Source organism: Sinocyclocheilus grahami, unplaced genomic scaffold, assembly GCF_001515645.1.
Source record: "Sinocyclocheilus grahami isolate Dianchi unplaced genomic scaffold, SAMN03320097.WGS_v1.1 scaffold1149.1, whole genome shotgun sequence".
Lineage (NCBI taxonomy): Eukaryota > Metazoa > Chordata > Actinopteri > Cypriniformes > Cyprinidae > Sinocyclocheilus > Sinocyclocheilus grahami.
Window position 1 is genome coordinate 346,242 of NW_015506328.1, and position 10,837 is coordinate 357,078.

The 10,837-nt window shown below is 33.7% G+C and overlaps 1 pseudogene; it reads right to left on the reverse strand.

Moving 5' to 3' along the window:
* The window catches only part of LOC107567341 (ryanodine receptor 3-like), a 151,036-nt pseudogene that overhangs the window by 42,696 nt on the left and 97,503 nt on the right, over nucleotides 1-10,837 (reverse strand).

Below are 10,837 nucleotides of genomic sequence, written 5' to 3' on the forward strand. Positions count from 1 at the left end.
CAAAAACAACAAATCACACCCACACACACACACAGCACACACACACACACACACACACACACACACACACGACACAACACACACACACACACACAACACACACACACACACACACACACACACACACACACGACACAACACAAGCTTTAACCACTGCATCATCTACTCTCACATCATCAACACAAAACCACCCGAGATCACATCAATCTCAAACCCCTGCTCTCACACAAAAATATGGAAATAAAGCTAAAGTAGACTATACTGAACTATTACTAAAATAAAAAATGCCTTGCCAACTAACTGAAACAAAGTTACTAAAATAAAAATAAATAAAATCCAAAAGAAATATAAATAACAACAATAATTTTAAAGCTTCTGTAATTTTGTTGGTAATAATGAGTAATAATACTATTAAATATCAACATAAAAATTACTAAAAAACAAACTAAGAGCAACTAATTGTGTTTACAAGTACTAAAATGACTGAAAACAAAATTAAAATGAAAACCGGAAAGCTAATTCAAAATATTAATAAATACTATAACGGTATATAAATAATACTAAAACAACACTGTCTCACAATAATCTTGTTTCTCTTCATGTTTCAATCCTGACAGCGCAAGCGTATGTCTGTGCCAGAGCAGATCGAGCGGAACCGAATCAGCTGTGACCGTAACGAAACACAAAACACACACACACACACACACACACACACACACACGACACAACACAAGCTTTAACCACTGCATCATCTACTCTCACATCATCAACACAAAACCACCCGAGATCACATCAATCTCAAACCCCTGCTCTCACACAAAAATATGGAAATAAAGCTAAAGTAGACTATACTGAACTATTACTAAAATAAAAAATGCCTTGCCAACTAACTGAAACAAAGTTACTAAAATAGAAACTAAAATAAATAATTAACTAAAAAATTAATAAATAAAATCCAAAAGAAATATAAATAACAACAATAATTTTAAAGCTTCTGTAATTTTGTTGGTAATAATGAGTAATAATACTATGAAATATCAACATACAAATTACTAAAAAACAAACTAAGAGCAACTAATTGTGTTTACAAGTACTAAAATTACTGAAAACAAAATTAAAATGAAAACCGGAAAGCTAATTCAAAATATTAATAAATACTATAACGGTATATAAATAATACTAAAACAACACTGTCTCACAATAATCTTGTTTCTCTTCATGTTTCAATCCTGACAGCGCAAGCGTATGTCTGTGCCAGAGCAGATCGAGCGGAACCGAATCAGCTGTGACCGTAACGAAGCTGATCTGAATCTGACTGCAGACAAACATGACAGAGACACAGTGATCGGAGCTCATGCGGCTCACTGTACCTTGGGGAGGAATGACTGAGCATGAAGGAGAAAGACAGAAGAAGAGTTAGAGAAGACATTCACTCAAGGAAATATCCAATCACTGATTAACCAGATCAAAAGCACTGATTAGACCGGCAGAACTTCTGAATGAATTCAGTCAGTCCAAACACCACTGAGTTTGCTTTGAGAGATTGGAGTATATTTCCTGTGAGAGTTATTCAATGCGTTCGGTTATAAATGTGTGCGTTATCATGAGTGACTGAACCAAAAGCTGTATCAGTTCTGTTAAAAAAAGAATCCTTAAACATTAAACAATTCAAAAATAAAATAAATCATTTCCAAATGAAGTAAAATGTGAAATAAAAAAATTTATCAAAAAACTTAAATCAACGTAAATTGAAAAAAATAAAAAAATAAAAAAAGTGAATTCATAAATAATTCCTGAAAATTCGTTTTAATATAAAAAAATATATACATTTAAAAAAAAATATTTAAAAATGTAAAAAAATTAAAAAATAAAGAATTAAAGTAAAAACTATTAATTAAATCGTAAAGTCAAATAAAAACAAGCAAAATAAAACACTAATAATTCATAATACATATCTAAAATTAAAATGAATAATTTAAAAATAAAACATTAATAAAAAAACAAAATGTATCAAATTTAAGTAAACATCAATATAAAAATACTAATAATTCATTCAAACATAGAAATGTAAAGTTTAAAAAATATTTTTAAATAAAGACAATCAAAATAAAAAATTATTAAATGCAAAAAACAAACAAAAAAAAAGCTATTAATTAAATCAAAGTAAAATTCAAATGAGTTCTGTTAATATAGCTTTACATTAATACATGCATTTAGTGACTCTGAATATGTGAGCTTTCATTTGTTCTCCAGTGAAAACAAATCTAACAGTGACGGTCTCGTGACGGAGGTTTAATGCCGTCTGAGACGAGGATATCAGCACGTGAGGGAGTTCATGTGTGATATTAGTAATTAATGACAGCTTTAGTGTGTATTTATGAAGAGGAATGTGCGATGAAATATTAAAATGAATCAATCTGGAGCTCAGGTTTGCCTTCACGAGCAGCTCGTGTCGTAATCCTTCACAATACAATCAACGAGAAACACGCGTCCACTTCTGTTGGCATCCGTACACTACTACTACATTAAAAACAGTGAAATATTATAATAATTTCAAAGAACTGTCTTCTACGTGAATCTCTGTTAAACTGTAATGGATTTCTGTGATGCACAGCTGTATTTTCAGCATCATTACTCCAGTCTTCAGTGTCACATGATCTTCAGAAATCAGTATAATATGCTGCTCGAGAAACATCTCTGATTATTATCAATGCTGAAAATATTAATATTTTTGTGGAAACTGTGACGCATTTTATTTTTCAGGCTTCACAGATGAACAGAAAGTTCAAAAGAACAGCATTGTAACATTATAAATGTTTTTACTGTCACTTTTGATTAATTTAATGCTGCCTTGACGAAAGAAAAGTGCTAATTTCCTTAAAAAATATCATTGTGATTTTTATTTATGTGGGTGTGGTTGAAGTGTTGAAGTCTGAAATCCGTGGTAGTTCTCACTCGTACCTTTGCCATCTTGGTTTTACTGTCGCCGGTGAGGAACGAGAGGTTGTTGATCTCGTTCTGAACCACAAAGTTCTGCTCTTCTCTCTTGAAGTTCTGCAGAGAAACAGATGCTCCTGATGCTCTGGTTTAGAGAGCGATGCTGCTCTGAATGATAATGAGATGCTCTCTGGACCGTGTGTGGTTAAAATAACGCTCGTTGATGTGATATTACATCCGGCGCCTCATAAAGCTGCTCTTACGTGTGATTTACACCACAGGATGAAGATCTCTGCCACCATCCTGAAGAGCTCACTGGAGTCCGCATCCGGCTCCTTCAGCCACCGAGACCTGAGACCACAGAGCAACAGATCAGATGGATAAACTAATAAATCCATGTAAATAAAAAATACTATCAAAATAACAAAACGATTAATTAAATCATAATGTTTAATAAAAAATGTTAATGAAATAATAATCAATAAAAAAAATTAACAAATCAAAATAGAACACTAATAATTAAAATTTTTTAAATAAATGATCAAAGAATATTACATCATTATAAAACATAAAAAAATTTAAATAAATCACTACTAATAATTAATTCATTAATTAATGTAAAATTACAATGAATAATTTTGAAATAAAAACAAATAATCAAAATAAAACACTTAGTAATAAAAATGTAAAATTAAAATAAATCAGTTTAAAATAAAAAATATTAATTAAACCGTAATGTGTAATAACAAATTAAAATAAAAACACTTAAGTACAAATACAATCATTTTAAAACATAAAAATAATCCAAATAAAACTAATATTTATTAAATCATAAATATGCTAAATTAAAATGATTAATAACATACAATCAAAATAAAACATTTACTAATAATTCCTAATTTAATTTATAATTTTAATAATAAATGAGCTTACTAATAAAAATGTAAAACTAAAATAATTTTATAATAAAACAAATTAAAATAAAACACTTAATAATAAAAATGTACAATTAAAATAAATAATTTTAAAATAAAACAAATCAAAATAAAACACTTAATAATAAAAATGTACAATTAAAATAAATAATTTTAAAATAAAACAAATCAAAATAAAACACTTAATAATAAAAATGTACAATTAAAATAAATAATTAAAAAATAGAGACAACTGAAATTTAAATCAATGTAAAATTGAAATAAAAAAATCCACTCATCAAAATGTAAAATTAAAATAATGTAAATAATTTTACAAAAAGAAAAGAAAAATTATTTAAAATTAAAAAATAAATAAATAAATAAATCAAACAAGTCTTGATGTGATGTCATCAGTCACCTGTTGTTGTCCACGTAGCGGATGAGCATGGGGTAGAAGGCGTACAGATCTCTGCACAGCACTGCAAACTCATCCAGGATCAGAAGCTCCGCCTCCTGGGTGTCGCCCTTCCCATCAGCTTTCAGAAGCTCCTCCTCCGACACCACCTTCACCGTCTTCTTCTTCAGCTTCTCCAGCGTCGGCAAGAAGTGCGTCTTCAGCAGATCGGCGCGCGCACACACACACACACACACATACACACACGCAGACACACACACACGCAGACATACACACACACACACGCAGACACACAAATGCAGACACACAGACACACACGCTCGCACACACTCACACACACAAACAGACACACACACACACACACAAACAGACAGATACACACACACACACAAATGCAGACACACACGCTCGCACACGCACACACACACGCAGACATACACACAGACACACAAATGCAGACACACACGCTCGCACACGCACACACACACGCAGACATACACACAGACACACAAATGCAGACACACACGCTCGCACACGCACACACACACGTGCAGACACACGCAGACAACACAGACACACAGACACACACAGACACAGACACACACACACACACACACACACACACACACACACACACAGACACAGACACACACGCACACACATGCACACACACACGCACGCACGTATGCATGCACACACACACACACACACACATACACACACACAGACACACACACACAAACACACACAACAAAACACACACACACACACACAAACAGACAGATACACACACACACACACGCAGACATACACACAGACACACAAATGCAGACACACACGCTCGCACACGCACACACACACGTGCAGACACACGCAGACAAAAACACACACACATTTAAATGTTCTATTTTAACTTTTAAAGTTTTATGCTGTGTTTGTCATTTATTATTTTATATATATATATATATATATACTATACTATATACAGTGGGGAAAAAAGTATTTAGTCAGCCACCAATTGTGCAAGTTCTCCCACTTAAAAAGATTTTTGCTCACAGTTCTTGTGATCATTTTGACCCCACGGGGTGAGATCTTGCGTGGAGCCCCAGATCGAGGGAGATTATCAGTGGTGTTGTATGTCTTCCATTTTCTAATAATTGCTCCCACATTTGATTTCTTCACACCAAGCTGCTTACCTATTGCAGATTCAGTCTTCCCAGCCTGGTGCAGGTCTACAATTTTGTTTCTGGTGTCCTTTGACAGCTCTTTGGTCTTGGCCATGGTGGAGTTTGGAGTGTGACTGTTTGAGGTTGTGGACAGGTGTCTTTTATACTGATAACAAGTTCAAACAGATGCCATTAATACAGGTAACGAGTGGAGGACAGAGGAGCCTCTTAAAGAAGAAGTTACAGGTCTGTGAGAGCCAGAAATCTTGCTTGTTTGTAGGTGACCAAATACTTATTTTACCGAGGAATTTACCAATTAATTCTTTAAAAATCCTACAATGTGATTTTCTGGATTTTCTTTTCTCATTTTGTCTCTCATAGTTGAGGTATACCTATGATGAAAATTACAGGCCTCTCTCATCTTTTTAAGTGGGAGAACTTGCACAATTGGTGGCTGACTAAATACTTTTTTGCCCCACTGTATATTTTTTTTTTAAATATGCATATACATTTTTTATGTAATAAAATGTAATGATTTTTCAAGATACTATTCTAGTTTTTATTCATTAATTTTTATTTCTGTTTAGGTTTTAGCTATAGTACTTCAACTTGAGAAATGTTGGCAACTAGCTGAACTAAAATCAGTCTAAGCATGTGACTGCAGATGCATTATGGGAGATGTCCGATGTGTTTCCACTCACCTGCGATGCGCTTCATCCAGGAGGCCTCGTCGATGCCCAGGTTGCTGTTGAGGATCTTGAGGATGTTGCCGAGGATGAGGCTGAGGTGCTCGGAGGTGACGGTGCTGCAGCAGACGCCCGCGGGCCGGTTCTCCGGGCCTCTCTCCCACCAGTAGGACAGATAATTACACAGCATGGGCAGCACCACCTCGATGACGTGCGGCATCTCTGTGTAACGAGCGCCGGACTCTGACATGTCGTTAATGTCCTTCATCAGACCGTCCAGACGAGGCATCTCAGGACACACGTCCTCCACCGACTCCGGCAGCCCTACGACTAAACCACACACACACATTTCATATATAAACATGTATAAAGCATAAACAAACAAAAAAATAATTTCAGTTCACTAGGGGTGACCCCGAATAGATTTGATGCTTCGATAGGAGGAGCCTGATTCGATACCAATCTCACAGTCGAATATTCACGGGGTGTTATGATTATGCCATTTTGGCTATCTGGGGGTGCTCAAATGTCTGATTTCACACAGAACTACCGGTTTTCTCCCAATACGTTAATATACAGCCTATAGATAATGCTGTAAATAAGAATCTGAAAAGAAAGAAGCTTTAAATAAATATTTTAACATGCGTGAATAAATCCAACCACCCTATAGATTTGAGTTTCACTTTCTTTAATCCGTAACCGAGAGAGAAGCATCTTGGCGGCAGGGATTTAAAACTTTAACAAGACTCAATGAAAGACTAGATTTGTTCGATCAGGTAGGGTACAAGTGATTTCAAAACATTTCAGCCGGTTTATATATGTCGTGTATATATTATTTATCTCGTATAAGATGCATTTGGTTGAGTTACGCTGCAGTAAGCGCTTCATTGTAGTACTACGGTGATTATCTCTTCAGCGCACAGCGCGAACAGGACAAACAACAATGCAGAATATTAATAATTATGACTAGGACTGTCATATACATAACATTATAATGAGAACACTATTAGAATAAAATGCTGTGGATTTTTAGAGTTTAGTTGCCGTGTTTCTGCACGTTGTTGTGTGAAGAACATGTCCACGGAAGTGCAGTGCATTCCGCTCCCCTGCATCTCCTGAGCGGTCACCTAGAACAGCATGTGATCCTGAGACAAAGCTGCCCATGGCGGAAGGAGGGGGTGGAAGTGGAGACATTACCCAGAATGCAAGCCTATGGGATTGTCACTGAGTCCAGCAGAATATCTCTCTGGTCCATCTCTACCTGCAGGGGCTGGGCCACTTTTTCATTTAGATTCTTTTACGGGATATTGCGTTTTTCTGGGTCGGCCCGGGATGACGGGAGACCGGCGGGGACATAAATGGTGGAAGCTTGAAAGGGAGAGCTGTACCTGTACGCCGCTCACACACGCGCACACACACACACACACACACACACACACACACGGCGTAAGAGCAGGGCAAACGCGTCACTCTCAGTTAAACGCAGACTCAGCGTGCGCTCACCTCTCCACATAGATGTTCTTCCCCGTCCCCAGCGAGTATAAACTGGTCAGGATCCGATAACACGACACCTGCACATCATCCACTGACAAACACCACAAAACACAGAAAGCATTATACAGTCCGGAGTGCTTCATCACAGAATAACAGTTAGAGGGACATTCAAAGTCAATGTAAATGACAACTGCAATCAATTCTATTTACTAAACATCACGTTCACCCTCCAGATCACATCCACGGATCTCAACAGTGATGCTTCATTATCACATCTGTCATTATTTTATATTTTTTTTCGTGACATTTATTAAATTAACCAGTATTAAATTACTGATTCACCCTCCAGATCACATCCACGGATCTCAACAGTGATGCTTCATTATCACATCTGTCATTATTTTATATTTTTTCGTGACATTTATTAAATTAACCAGTATTAAATTACTGAAAATAATATAATATTATTTTATAATATATTTTTGTCTTAATATTAAATGTTTACATTTAATATATTTGTATCATTTTATTAATATTTTATTTTGCATGACCTACAACAGCAACCTAAAGCAATAACTATAAAGCATTAACATTAACCAATAACCAGTGAGTGTTTCAGAGGTGGAGCAAGTTTTTTTAAGAATTGTTTTCTACTTCTTTAATAATTAATAATAATAATAATAATGACAAAAATAAAATCTCTATGGATAAAATATCTGCATGTGAATGTAATAATAGTAATAATAATAGTCACTGATAAATCATTCAATAAGACCAGTAACGTGAATTTAGAAAGTAAAGCATGAAGTTCTTTTATTTATTATTACATATATTATATGTGTAATTATTACATTTATTATAATTTTTAAAATATCGAATGAAACTAATTTTAAATATATAAATATATACATTTCGATAAAAAAATAAATAAAAGGAAACTAAAATATAAAAATTAAATATAAAAATAAAAATAATTAATAATTAATAAAAAATAATATATATGTAATATAATGTATATACAATATAATTTAGTTATAAAATAAACAAACTAATTAATAATTATAAACTTAATATAACTAAGCATCTGCTAAGTGATTCATGTAAATGTAATAATAATCAATAAGACCAGTAACATGAATTTAGAAAGTTAAGCATGAAGGTCTTTTATTTGTTATTACATATATTATATGTGTAATTATTATATTTATTATAGTTTTTAAAATATTGAATGAAACTCATTTTAAATACATAAATTTTGATAAAAAAAATAAAAGGAAACGAAAACATAAAAATAAATAATTAATAAAAAATATAATATATATGTAATATAATTTATACTTTTGTTGTGTTTTTTGTCATTTGTATTATTTTATTAAATGTGTCTGTATAGTTTTTCTTAAATAATAATGCAATAATGAATTCATTAGTGTTAGGGTTATTATTATTATTATGAAATCTTTTTTTTTTCACATTTTAATTGTAAAGTTTTAGTACTTTTGTTGTTAATTGTTATTTTAATCATTCTTTTTTTATTAAATTATCATGATATTTATTTCATGAGAGTGCTATTTTGAGATCCTATTACAGTTTTGAATTAATTTCGATTTTAACTTTTGAAGTTTTAGTAATTTTGTTGTGTTTGTCATTTATTATTTGATATATATATTTTTAAATATGCATATAACATTTTTATGTAATGATAATGTAAAGTTTCAGAGGTGAAGCAAGTCTTTTTGAAACTTTTTTCTGTACGCTAGCATCACAAAATCGTCCAGTAAGAGCAGGAACATGGATTTAGAAAGTAAATGGAGTCAGCATTACTCTCCACTGTGTTGTGATGGTTGTGGTGTTTTGACTCACGCAGCAGGTCCGAGCCGAACTGGTGTTCAGTGATGTGCTCGAACAGAGCGGTGAGGATGGGCAGCAGAGCCACCGTGGTGTAGTTGATGTTCTGCGAGACGCCCTTCATCTGACTGCGTGAGTGCGTGAACTTCCCCAGCTTCAGGTTCTCCAGAGTCTTCTCCAGATCTTCAGCCGCGCTCTCAAAGAACGTCCTCAGACCGGCTTTGACCAGCTCCGATCCGGACTTCATCACGGTCCTGAGAGAGAAACCGTCCTACAGCATCATCTCAGTCACACACGATCTGCCTCACCGCATTAACCCTCAGAACGCATTCAGAAACAGATACAGAAACATTTCTAAAAAATGCATCGTTTTTAGTAAAGGTACGAAACTTTGCAAATGATTTAAAACCATAAACCAATGAGAAGCAGCGAATCGATGAGCACGAGAGACCGTCAGACAGACGCGGTGATCTTACCAAACAGAGAGATCCTGTGTCTAACCAGAGTGGCCAGCTTACAGAACAGACTAGAGACCAGCAGAACGCAGCAGGAAGTGAGGAGACAGCGAGAGGAAGGAAGAAACGCAAGCTTAGACAGGTGAGGAGAGAAGAAGCAGCTACAAAAATATCAATCATAAAGCAGATAAACCAGCATGTGCTTGATTTATAAATGAAGCGTGACGAGTGAAGAGGTCAATTAAACCGACATGTTTCTGACTACGAGATACATGTTCCTATAATCGTGTGACATGAGCCACTCATCACCTGGTGACCATCTCCTTCTCTTTGTTCGACGCGTATCCGCTGCTGCTCAGATTCTTAGTGGGCGACGACAGGAAGTAGAGCGAGTGGTTTTTAAAGTACTGGTCTATGAGGGGGAGGAGCACCTACAGGAAGTACAACAGGTCAACAGGAAATTAAACTCAGTATGGCTTTATACGTACATATATATATATATATATAATATATTTTTATTAAAAATGGTTTATTCTAAATCGATATAAAGTATAATGTATATTAAATAAAAAATAGATAGGTAGCTAGATAAAAAATGTAATTGAACACTGAAATCAATTTAATTATATATATATATAAATAATTCAACTAAAATATAATTTTAATAAAATTAAATATAGAAATACATACATTTAAATAAGTATGTTTATACATATGTATATATATATATTTATTTAAATGTATATAAACACAAATATCATATACGTAATTATTATATTTCAATTTAAATATAGAATGAAACTACTTTTAATTATATTAAATATTTAAATGTATACATTTAGATTAGAAAATAAAAGGAAACTTAAATATAAAATAAATATATGAAAAATATAATATATATCTAATATGTAAAATTATTTATATA